At 42.0% G+C, this 12,341-nt stretch overlaps 4 non-coding genes across 4 annotated transcripts; all 4 read left to right on the plus strand.

Moving 5' to 3' along the window:
• The first annotated feature begins 2,491 nt into the window (after window positions 1–2,491).
• Window positions 2,492–2,605, plus strand: LOC140285183 (U5 spliceosomal RNA). The gene has a single exon (XR_011910322.1). It is a non-coding gene; the product is annotated as a U5 spliceosomal RNA (small nuclear RNA).
• A 308-nt stretch (window positions 2,606–2,913) lies between these two features.
• LOC140285180 (U2 spliceosomal RNA) lies at window positions 2,914–3,104 on the plus strand. The gene has a single exon (XR_011910319.1). It is a non-coding gene; the product is annotated as a U2 spliceosomal RNA (small nuclear RNA).
• A 390-nt stretch (window positions 3,105–3,494) lies between these two features.
• LOC140285189 (U5 spliceosomal RNA) lies at window positions 3,495–3,608 on the plus strand. Its single transcript, XR_011910328.1, has one exon. It is a non-coding gene; the product is annotated as a U5 spliceosomal RNA (small nuclear RNA).
• A 259-nt stretch (window positions 3,609–3,867) lies between these two features.
• Window positions 3,868–4,057, plus strand: LOC140285176 (U2 spliceosomal RNA). Its single transcript, XR_011910316.1, has one exon. It is a non-coding gene; the product is annotated as a U2 spliceosomal RNA (small nuclear RNA).
• Window positions 4,058–12,341: the final 8,284 nt, after the last annotated feature.

Here is a 12,341-nt window from a genome sequence, read left to right on the forward strand (position 1 = left end):
GCGGAGGCGTTCCGCTGTAAGACGGTGTGAATGTCCGACCATAGTTGGTAAAAAGTTGGTAAGAAAAGGTTAAAATACCCGACTGTACACAATCAATAGCGGGAGCAGAGTTGTTCGGCTACAAGAAGGTGTGAATGTCCGACCATGGTTTTTAAAAAGCGGGTAAGAAAAGGTTCGAATGCCCGATTATATACCATCAAAAGCGGAAGCGGAGGTGTTCGGCTGCAAAATTGTGTGAACGTCCGACCAAAGATTGTAAAAAGCAGTTAAGAACAGGTTCGAATATCCAACCAAACATAATCAAAAGCGGGAGTAGAGCTGTTCGACTGCAAGTAGGTGTGAATGTCAGATCATAATTTGCAAAAAGCTAATGAGAATGGATGAGAATGCCCAACTATACACCATCAAATGCGGGAGCGGAGTTGTTCGGCTGTGAGTAGGTGTGAATCTCCGACCATAATTGCTGAAAAATGTGTTAGAAAACGTAAGAATGCCGGTCCATACATCATCAAAAGCGAGAGAGGTGGTGTTCGGCTACAAGTAGGTGTGAATGTCCAGCCATAATTACTCACAAACGGGTAAGAAAAGGTAGTATTGCCAGACCATACATGATCAAAACAGGGAGCGGAGGTGGTTCAGCTGCAAGAAGGTGTGAATGTCCGACTAAAGTTCAAATATATTTACAAAAGCGGGAGGAGAGGTCTTGGGATGAGAGTGGTTGAGAATTTCCAACCATAATCTATAAAATGCGTTGAAAAAAAAGGTGTGATAGAACACCAAAAGGTGGAGCGGAAGTCTTCGGCTGCAAGAAGGTCTGAATGTCCAAACATAATTTGTAAAAACCGGGGAAGAAAAGGCTCGAAAGCCCGACTATACACCATCAAAAGCGGGAGCGGAGGTGTTCAGCTGCAAGAAGGTCTGAATGTCCATCAATAATTGCTAGAAAACATGAAAGAAAATTTTTGAATATCAAACCGCACATGATCATAAGCGGGAGAGGAGGTGTTCAGCTGCAAGAAGGTGTTAATGTCCAAACATAATTACTGAAGAATGGGTAAGAAAAGCTTCGAATGCCCAACCATACATCATCAAAAGCAGGAGCGGAGGTGTTCCGCTGTAAGAAGGTGTGAATGTCCGACCATAGATGGTGAAAAGCGGGTAAGAAAAGGTTTGAATGCCCGACTATACACCATCAAAAGAGGGAGCGGAGGTGTTCCGCTGTAAGACGGTGTGAATGTCTGACCATAGTTGGTAAAAAGCGGTTAAGACAAGGTGAAAATACACGACTGTACACAATCAATAGCGGGAGTGGAGTTGTTCGGCTACTAAAAGGTGTGAAAGTCCGACCCTGGTTTGTAAAAAGCGGGTAAGAAAAGGTGCGAATGCCCGAAAATGTATGATCAAAAGAGGGAGCGGAGGTTTTTGGCTGCAAGAAGGTCTGAATGTCCGACCATAGTTTGTAAAAAGCGGGTAAGGAAAGGTTCGAAACCCTGACTATACACCATCAAAAGCGGGAGCGGAGGTGTTCAGCTGCAAGAAGGTCTGAATGTCCATCAATAATTGCTAGAAAACATGAAAGAAAATTTTCGAATATCAAACCACACATGATCATAAGCGGGAGAGGAGGTGTTCAGCTGCAAGAAGGTGTGAATGTCCACCCATAATTACTGAAAAATGGGTAAGAAAAGGTGCGAATAACCAACCATACATCATCAAAAACAGGAGTGGATGTGTTCTGCTACAAGAAGGTTTGAATGTCTGACCATTGTTTGTAAAAAGCGGGTAAGAAAAGGTGCGAATGCCCAAACATACACCATCAAAAGAGGGAGCGGAGGGGTTCCGCTGTAAGAAGGTGTGAATGTCCGACCATAGTTGGTAAAAAGCGGGTAAGACAAGGTGAAAATACCCGACTGTACACAATCAATAGCGGGAGCGGAGTTGTTCGGCTATTAAAAGGTGTGAAAGTCCGACCCTGGTTTGAAAAAAGCGGGTAAGAAAAGGTGCGAATGCCCGAAAATGTATGATCAAAAGATGCAATGTACGACGTTGTTTTTTTTGTTTAAATCTTTCTAGACATGGTAAATATGAAGGACAAAGCAGTTTTAACATAGTTTGAGTGAAGGAATTCATTTTATAGATAAAATCCCAAGAGTCTGCTGAGAAAAGAGAGTGAATACGAAGTAGACTTTAACACGGCTCTGGGAGCAATCCGAGTGCGGGCTAACCGGGAGAATTGCTTGAAAGAAACGCGACACCGAATGAGCGGTCAGAAAAAAGCCTCAATACGGTGTTCCCATGGTGTTTTTGTTGCTGCCTTGTCTTTTGCACAGAGTAAAAGACAAGGCAGCCATCGAATAGGGCCCGATTGTTCCTACTTGGTCAGCCGAGGAGCAAGGGGGGGGATCAAGCGTCTCCACCAAGCAAAGCTCACCATGGGGAAGGTGGCTATGCCAACTAGCCTGATGCCCTGCTCCTGCAGTGACGGATAATCGTACTCTGGTTTCTCTTCATAACGTACAAGTCTTTCGCCTTTTACTAAAGACTTCCGTGGAGAGCAGCACTAATGAGTTGTTTCTATTTTTGGCAGGCTTTACCTTTGCGGGTGAAGCCCTTTTTGTCTGTGCAAAAGAAATCTTGTTACTGTGCAGAGTGACTTCTCTGAGTAGAGTCGCCTTACTTGTTGCGACTGTGCCGATGTTCGAAGCTGGAGTGCAAAGTTGTTGCTTGAATGGTGCTTGCTGGAGCGTGCGGGAGTGCAAATTTATACCATTTGAAAGGGCTGAAGAGTGCTCAGTGCAGCGGGTGGGCGGAGGTGCAAAGTGACACTCTGGCCACCTATGGCCATAAAAAGAACACCGCTACAAGTGCGCATTGTGCCAGGAAGGGCCCTCGGACGTGAACCAGTGGACAGTTATCGCTTCTCGGTCTTTTAGCTCAGATCAAGTGTAATATCTGTTCTTATCAGTTTAATTTCTGATATGTCCTCTATACGAGGACTACATATTAAATGGATTTTTAGCAATAGGAGTTGAAAAAGGAGCTTACTCCGTTCACTCCAAACATCGACCCAGTACTGCAGTGCCGCTGGGAACGGTGCGCTCTTCTCTGCTCTAGTGAAAAAGCAAACAGCGGTGCAGGATGGAAGTTTCTTTTAGTCTGCTGAGAAGAGAGTGTGAATGCGAAGTAGACTTTAACACGGCTCTGGGAGCAAGCCGAGTGCGGGCTAACCGGGAGAATTGCTTGAAAGAAACGCGACACCGAATGAGCGGTCAGAAAAAAGCCTCAATACGGTGTTCCCATGGTGTTTTTGTTGCTGCCTTGTCTTTTGCACAGAGTAAAAGACAAGGCAGCCATCGAATAGGGCCCGATTGTCCCTACTTGGTCAGCCGAGGAGCAAGGGGGGGGAGCAAACGTCTCTACCAAGCAAAGCTCACCATGGGGAAGGTGGCTATGCCAACTAGCCTGATGCCCTGCTCCTGCAGTGACGGATAATCGTACTCTGGTTTCTCTTCATAACGTACAAGTCTTTCGCCTTTTACTAAAGACTTCCGTGGAGAGCAGCACTAGTGAGTTGTTTCTATTTTTGGCAGGCTTTACCTTTGCGGGTGAAGCCCTTTCTGTCTGTGCAAAAGAAATCTTGTTACTGTGCAGAGTGACTTCTCTGAGTAGAGTCGCCTTACTTGTTGCGACTGTGCTGACGTTGTTGCTTGAATGGTGCTTGCTGGAGCGTGCAGGAGTGCAAAGTTATACCATTTAAAAGGGCTGAAGAGTGCTCAGTGCGGAGGTGCAAAGTGACACTAAAAAGAACACCGCTACAAGTGCGCATTGTGCCAGGAAGGGCCCTCGGACGTGAACCAGTGGACAGTTATCGCTTCTCGGCCTTTTGGCTAAGATCAAGTGTGGTATCTGTTCTTATCAGTTTAATATTTGATATGTCCTCTATACGAGGACTACATATTAAATGGATTTTTAGCAATAGGATTTAAAAAGGAGCTGGCTCTGTTCACTCCAAGCATCGACCCGGTACTGCAGTGCCGCTGGGAACGGTGCGATCTTCTCTGCTCTTGTGAAAAAGCAAACAGCGGTGCAGGATGGAAGTTTCAGGGTCCTATTCGATGGCTGCAACACCTGAAAGAGATATTGATGCGAGACCTGATGAAAAGCTTTTTCAAAGTCTAAATTTAAGATGACAAGCCGGGTGTTTCTTTCTCTATCGTAATCAATGATGTCTCGAATCAGTACGAGGCTGTCAGTGAGTTGTCTCCCTGAGATTGCACAAGCCTGGTCTGGGTGAATTACCTCCTCTAAAACAGAGGACATCCGTGTCGCTAAAACCTTGCTAAAAAGTTTACAGTCAAAGTTTAAAAGTGTGATGGGCCTCCAATTCTTTAGGTCAGTCTTATCATTTTTTTTATAAAGTAGAGTCACTATTCCCACTCTAAAACTGTCAGGCAGTCGGTCGAGTTTTTCAAAATCTTTAAAAACATCTAAAATGTCTGATGATAAAAGGTCCCAAAAGGTCAGATAGAATTCTGCAGGAAGCCCGTCTAAACCCGGAGCTTGACTTCTCTTAAAACCTGTTAGGCATTTTTTTTAACTCTAAAGCAGTAAAATCCTGTGTCAAGTGTGCATTCTCTTTTACGGTTTTGTCAACGAATTTTAAAATTTCTGCCGATGTTTCCAAGTGCACTGGTTTCTCTTTGTACATGTTACTATAAAAGGTATGTACAGTTTCAATCATCTCTTGTGTGGATTTTTTTCAAAACCCATCTTCTCTTTTTAGATTTTGAATACACTCCTTTTTATTTATAACTTTCTTAAAAAAGTACCGTGTGCATTTTTCACCTTCCTCAATTTCCTGCTCCCTGCTTCTTACAAAAATTCCTTTACTCTTTATTTCTGCTAAAACTGACATTTCCTTTTTGACATCTTTGATTTCTTCATTAAAGTTTATGCCACACTGATTTAGTTTAAAGTAGCGCTGTAAGCGTTTCTGTTGTCCCATCATACATCTATTCTCTTTCCTTTTTTTACGTTTACCTTGCTGTTTAAAAAAAGTCTGGGTCGTTTCCTTCACCATTTCCCACCATTGTGTTTCGTAGAGGTCTTGAAGGGTCTGCCACTCTTTATAACATTCCCTGTACTGACTGACTATGATTTCATCCTCCAACAGGGAACAGTTGAGTTTCCACAGACCACGTCCTACCGTCACACCAGAAGGGGGTGAAAGGGTGCAGGAGAGCATAAGGTGGTTTGAAAAGAAAACAGGGGTTAATCTAACATCAGTGGGTGGGCAATCTCTAGTAAAGAAATAATCGATGCGAGAGGCTCTGGTGCCATCATGACTAAACCAGGTGAAGCCCTCCTCTCTGGGATGCATGGTTTTAAAACAGTCAGTAAGCTTAAAATCCCTGCATATGCCCTGAAGTAAAATCGAAGTCTTATCCACTTTAAAATCTCCCCCTGCTCTTTTTCTATCTTTCCTGCTCAAGATACAGTTAAAATCCTGCTACAACTAAAGGTACTTGCCCTAGCATGTAAAGCTGTATATCTTCTAAAAGGTCATACCTGTCATTTTTCCATTGAAACCATAAATATTTAAGAGGTTAAAGTCTTGCCCCATAAAATTCAAGTGTGCTAAAAGTGCCCGTCCGTCTCTCACCACTGTGCTACCTTTCACCAGAACATGCGGATGATTTGAACCACTCCATATCGATAAATGGGGCCACATTTCCTCCCATTGTCTATGGTTTTTTAAAAAAGGTAGTCCACATTCTTGTATTAAAAACACATCTGATTTTATGGAGTCTAAGAAGGATAAAATACTCTGGGCTCTTGTCTTTGATTTCACACTTCTCACATTTAGTGTTGAGAAGGTGAGAACCATTAAAAGGATAAAGGAAAGTAGGTATGTCATTTTCGTTTTTCTAAGTTATCAAAACAAATTACACACTCAGGTTATTTCTTGGGAAACTAGCTCTTCCTTCATTTCTTTAGGTGAAAAGTGAGTAGGGTGATCTATATTTCCTTTTCGGACTCTCGGTGTTACCCGTTTGGGAGTAATTATGGCTGGACATTCACACCTACTTGCAGCCGAACACCACCTCTCCCGCTTTTGATGATGTATGGACCGGCATTCTTACCTTTTCTAACACATTTTCCAGCAATTATGGTCGGACATTCACACCTACTCACAGCCGAACAACTCCGCTACCGCAATTTGATGGTGTATAGTCAGGCATTCTCACCCTTTCTCATCAGCTTTTTGCAAATTATGATCTGACATTCACACCTACTTGCAGTCGAACAGCTCTGCTCCCGCTTTTGATTATGTTTGGTTAGATATTCGAAACTTTTCTTAACTGCTTTTTACAAACTTTGGTTGGACGTTCACACCTTCTTGCAGCCGAGCACCTCCGCTTCTGCTTTTGATAGTGTATATTTGGGCATACAAACCTTTTCTTACCCGCTTTTTACAAACCATGGTCGGGCTTTCACACCATCTCTTAGCTGAACAACTCCGCTCTCTCTTTTGATTGTGTACAGTCGGGTATTTTAACCTTTTCTTATCCGCTTTTTACAAACTATGGTCGGACATTCACACCTTACAGCGGAACACCTCCGCTCCCTCTTTTGATGGTGTATGTTTGGACATTGGAACCTTTTCTTACCCGCCTTTTACAAACTATGGTCGGACATTCAAACCTTCTTGTAGCCGAACACATCCACTCCTGCTTTTGATGATATATGGTTGGGCATTCGCACCTTTTCTTAACCATTTTTCAGTAATTATTGGTGGACATTCAGACCTTGAAGCTGAACCACCTCCGCTCCCTGTTTTGATCATGTATGGTCTGGCAATACTATCTTTTCTTACCCGTTTGTGAGTAATTATGGCTGGACATTCACACCTACTTGCAGCCGAACACCACCTCTCCCGCTTTTGATGATATATGGACCGGCATTCTTATCTTTTCTAACACATTTTCCAGCAATTATGGTCGGACATTCACACCTACTCACAGCCGAACAACTCCGCTACCGCATTTGATGGTGTATAGTCGGGCATTCTCACCCTTTCTCATCAGCTTTTTGCAAATTATGATCTGACATTCACACCTACTTGCAGTCGAACAGCTCTGCTCCCGCTTTTGATTATGTTTGGTTAGATATTCGAAACTTTTCTTAACTGCTTTTTACAAACTTTGGTTGGACGTTCACACCTTCTTGCAGCCGAACACCTCCGCTTCTGCTTTTGATAGTGTATATTAGGGCATACGAACCTTTTCTTACCCGCTTTTTACAAACCATGGTCGGACTTTCACACCATCTCTTAGCTGAACAACTCCGCTCCCTCTTTTGATTGTGTACAGTCGGGTATTTCAACCTTTTCTTACCCGGTTTTTAACAACTATGGTTTGGACATTCACACCTTCTTACAGCGGAACACCTCCGCTCCCTCTTTTGATGGTGTATGTTCGGGCATTCGGACCTTGTCTTACCCGCTTTTTACAAACTTTAGTCGAACATTCACACCTTTTTGCAGCTGAACACCACCTCTCCCGCTTTTGATGATGTATGTTCCGGCATTCTTACCTTTTCTAACACATTTTTCAGCAATTATGGTCGGACATTCACGCCTACTCAGAGCCGAACACCTCTGCTCCCGCATTTGATGGTGTATAGTCAGGCATTCTCACCTTTTCTCATCAGCTTTTTGCAAATTATGATCTGACATTCACACCTGCTTTTGATAATGTATGGTTGGGCATTCGCACCTTTTTTTTACCCATTTTTCAGGAATTATGGGTGGACATTCACACCTTCTTGCAGCTGAACACCTCCTCTCCCGCTTATGATCATGTGCGGTTTGATATTCGAAAATTTTCATTCCTGTTTTAAAGCAATTATTGATGGACATTCAAACCTTCTTGTAGCCGAAAACATCCACTCCTGCTTTTGATGATGTATGGTTGGGCATTCGGACCCTTTTTTTACCCATTTTTCAGGAATTATGGGTAGACATTCAGAACTTCTTGCAGCCGAAAACCTCCGCTCACTCTTTTGATCATACATTGTCAGGCATTCGCACCTTGTCTTATCCGCTTTTTACAAACTTTAGTCGGACATTCACACCTTCTTGCAGCTGAACCACCTCCGCTCCCTGTTTTGATCATGTATGGTCTGGCAATACTACCTTTTCTTACCCGTTTGTGAGTAATTATGGCTGGACATTCACACCTACTTGCAGCCGAACACCACCTTTCTCGCTTTTGATGATGTATGGACCGGCATTCTTACCTTTTCTAACACATTTTTCAGCAATTATGGTCGGAGATTCACACCTACTCACAGCCGAAAAACCGTTCCCGCATTTGATGGTGTATAGTCAGGCATTCATACCTTTTCTTACCCGCTTTTTACAAACCATTTTTCAGTAATTATGGGTGGACATTCACACCTTCTTGCAGCTGAACACCTCCTCTCCCGCTTATGATCATGTGCGGTTTGATATTGGAAAATTTTCTTTCATGTTTTCTAGCAATTATTGATGGACATTCAGACCTTCTTGCAGCTGAACACCTCCGCTCCCTCTTTTGATCATACATTGTCGGGCATTCGCACCTTTTCTTACCCGCTTTTTACAAACCCTGGTCGGACTTTCACACCTTTTAGTAGCCGAACAACTCCGCTCCCGCTATTGATTGTGTACAGTCGGGTATTTTAACCTTTTCTTACCCGCTTTTTACCAACTATGGTCGGACATTCACACCTTCTTACAGCGGAACCCCTCCGCTCCCTCTTTTGATGGTGTATGTTCGGGCATTCAAACCTTTTCTTACCCGCTTTTTACAAACTATGGTCGGATATTCAAACCTTCTTGTAGCCGAACACATCCACTCCTGCTTTTGATGATGTATGGTTGGGCATTCGAACCTACTTGTTGCCCGCTTTTCATTAATTATGGGTGGACATTCACACCTTGTCGCAGCCAAACACCTCCGCTCACTGTTTTGATCATATATGGTTTGACATTCGCACCTTCTCTCACCCGCTTTCTACTATGGTCGGCCATTCACAGCTTCCTCTACACCATACTTGTATGGTGGGATATTCACACCCACTTGCATCCGAAGACCTCCGCCCCCACTTTTGTTGATATTTAGTCGGTCATTCGCACCTTACCCGCTTTTGGCAAACTATGGCCTTCTTGCAGCCAAACACCTCTGATCTCGCTTTTGATGATGTAAGGTTGGGCATTCAGACCTTGCTTCACCTGCTTTTCACCAAATATAGTCGGACATTCACACCTTCTTGCAGCCGAACACTTCCGCTCCACCTTTTAGTGTTCTATGGGGTATTCACACCTTTTTTTTCACCGCATTTTATAGATTATGGTTGGAAATTCTCACCCACTCTCATCCGAAGATCTCTCCTTCCGCTTTTGTTAATATATAGTCGGGCATTCGAACCTTTTCTTACCCGCTTTTTACAAATTATGGTCGAACAGTCACACCTACTTGCAGCCGAATACTTCCGCTCCACCTTTTAGTGATGTATGGTTGGCATTTGCACCTTTTCTTACCCTCTTTTTATACTGATAGCTGAAGATTAAGTTGTTCTTTCTCAAACAAACTACAAAATTTTTTTAATTTTTGAAATTTGATTTGAAGTGGATAAATAAGGAGGACAAACAGTTTTAAGTCAGGCTGATAGAAGGAATTAATTTTATAGCAAAATCTGTATTTCGTCATATGTCGAGAGATGCTTATTGCTGAAGAAGTTCTTTCTCATTCTACAAAGTACAACGTTGTTTATTGTTGAAACTTGATTAGACATGAATAAATATGAAGGACAAAGCAGTCTTAACTTGGTTTGAGTTAAGGAATTTGTTTTATAGGAGAATCCGAATTTGTGCATAACTCGTGAAATAGAGCTTATTTTCGGATTCCTGAAGAATAAGTCTGGTTCTTTCTCATAATACAAAGTTTGTTGTTTATTGTTGAAACTTCATCAGAAATGAAGAAATAAGAACAAACCGTTTTAAGTCAGTTTGATAGAAGTATTTCATTTTATAGCAAAATCTGTATTCCTTCATATCTCCTCGAGAGAAGCTAATTGCTGAAAATTAGGTCTGGTTCTTTTTCATACTACAAAATACAGTGTTGTTTATTGTTGAAACTAGATTAGAAGTAGATAAATATGAAGGACAAAGCAGTTTGAACTTGGTTTGAGAGAAGGAATTAATTTTATTGCAAAATCCGAATTCATGCATAACTCGTCAAATAGATAGTGCTGTGTCGTTCGTGAGCGATTGGTTCGATATAAACTAATTTTTTATATGACTCGGGAGTAACGAGTTGTCTCAGTGAGTGATTCGTTCATTTTCATGCAGTACCCTTCCTCACCACATGGCAGGCGGCAGCTTCATAAGCTCAGTCAGCAGGACAGGAAACAGTATTGATTCGTTCACGACTCAACTCCTCGGGAGACGGGTCCTCGCACAGGAAACAGTATTGATTCGTTCATGACTCAACTCCTCGGCTGACGGGTCCTTGCACAGGAAACAGTATTGATTTGTTTATGACTCAACTCCTTGGGTCTTCGTTCATTTGTCACGTTTCAAATTATACATTTCATTTGACAGGCTGAAGAGCAGTAGGCACAACGGTTCATTCACAAACCGGATCATTAATCTCAAAGACTATTCTACCATCAACAACTTGGAAGCCACAATCGACTCTATAGATTCAGAAAAAGCATTTGATGGAGTGAACTGGAAACTTTTATTTGCAGCATTAAACAAATTCGGGTTTGGGTCACACTTCATCAACTGGATAAGGATATTATATAGCTCCCCAAATGCAAGTGTCAGGACAAATGATCAAACTTCTCCAAGCTTCAGTCTGCAGAGAGGTACAAGACAAGGTTGCCCACTTTCTCCCTCACTTTTTGCTATTTTCATCAAACCTTTAGCAGCTTCTATCAGACAAGATAGAAATATTAAAGGCATCCAATCCCAAAATATTGAGCATAAAATAAGTCTTTATGCTGATGATGTATTACTTTTCCTTCAGAACTCACAGACGTCTCTCACTCACACGATCACACTCATAAATAAATTCTCAGCACTTTCTGACTACTCTATCAACTGGTCTAAGACCAAAGTTCTACCCATTAACTGCAGGGTCCAGAATATACCTGTGATCACTATACAGTCAGGAAATATTAGATATTTAGGCATAAACATTTCCTCCAGGCTCTCAGAGCTAACAAAGCTAAATTATGTGCAATTATTAAAGATAGAGATCTCTCTCGTTGGAAGTCCTCACCTATATCACTTATGGGGAGAGTTACAACCATTAAAATGATGATACTACCAAAAGTTAACTATTTGTTCTCAATGATCCCCATAAAACCATCTGCTACTTGGTTTAAGTCACTAGATTCATGCATCTCCAAATTTCTGTGGAAAAACAAACCACCACGTATTAGTTTAAAAACCCTATAGAAGACCAAGGACAGTGGTGGATTAGATTTACCTCATTTTCAGCACTATTCCTTAGCCAATAGGTTACAATATATATCAAAATGGTTTAAACCTTGTTGTTGTCACAGTTCCCAGAGACGTTGTAATTGTTGAGGATTCTATATTCACCCCGTCACTAGAGGCACCTGTTGCAGATTGATGAAACTGAATCTTCTTCTCTGTTCATTGCTGGCATCATTCCCAGCATCGTAAGTGTTCGTGGCATTGTTAGCCTCTTCTTCTGGATCTTGATATCGAGCATCCTTTTGTATTTCTGGTTTGTCAGTCCTCTCTCTTCGTTCACCGGAGTCTTCGTCTCTTTGTCCTTGAGTTTGGTGATTTTTTCTTCTTTTGATGCCTTGAGACAGTGTGACAGGTGATACCACGTGGGAGATCCTTTAACTTGGACTGCTGTCCCTGTGCTGCGAAATGGCTGTGCTGCTCAAATGGTCTCTCCTTCATCATATACACAGTTATTTATACATCACCTTCCACCATGAAGCGTTGTCCCTTTTTGTTTCTCTCTTTGTTCTTAAAATGCTGTTATGCATGTCTAAAAAAATCCATTAAATTAGATCATTTTGGCAGTAAAGCGATCTACAATGTGCTTGGTTGCAAAGCTGCTCATCTGTGGTAAACAGCTCTTCAGAAAGGCATTCTTCAATTGATTTCACTAATTTTATGTAATAATTTTGTGATTTCCTACAAAACTACACTTCTTCTCCCATCTGTCTGAGTATTTAATATTGTCTGGGTCCCGTTAAAACATGTATTTTTCCCATCTAATTCCTTGTTTGCTTTAAAACAACTA

This window comes from Leuresthes tenuis, unplaced genomic scaffold, assembly GCF_036924035.1.
Source record: "Leuresthes tenuis unplaced genomic scaffold, fLeuTen1.0.hap1 SCAF_32, whole genome shotgun sequence".
NCBI lineage: Eukaryota > Metazoa > Chordata > Actinopteri > Atheriniformes > Atherinopsidae > Leuresthes > Leuresthes tenuis.